Genomic DNA, 359 nt, shown 5'->3' with positions numbered 1-359 from the left:
TATATATATAAACAGTATATTTGTGTGTGAGTGAGTGACAGAGTGTGTGTGTGGAAAAGATCTCTGAGCTTGCACAGTGACAAAGGAGATCTTTTTAAACTTGAAAAATAGTAGGGAAAAACAGAAAATATACACTGGAAGTCAATAAGTCCATAGTATATATTTTTAATCTCTATTCTCTAGAACAATGTGAGACTGTTAAATGGGCACGAGGTCTGGCATGGGGATTTCTGGGTTATAAACCTGTGTCTGTGGGTGTTGGGTGGGCGATATCTCAAAGGGACATACTAAGACAATGGTCAGATGCCATATATTGTATTTAAATGATTATGCCTTGTAAATTAACATTCAATTGTTTT

Source organism: Monopterus albus, unplaced genomic scaffold, assembly GCF_001952655.1.
Source record: "Monopterus albus unplaced genomic scaffold, M_albus_1.0 scaffold91.1, whole genome shotgun sequence".
NCBI lineage: Eukaryota > Metazoa > Chordata > Actinopteri > Synbranchiformes > Synbranchidae > Monopterus > Monopterus albus.
This window is presented reverse-complemented; position numbering follows the sequence as displayed.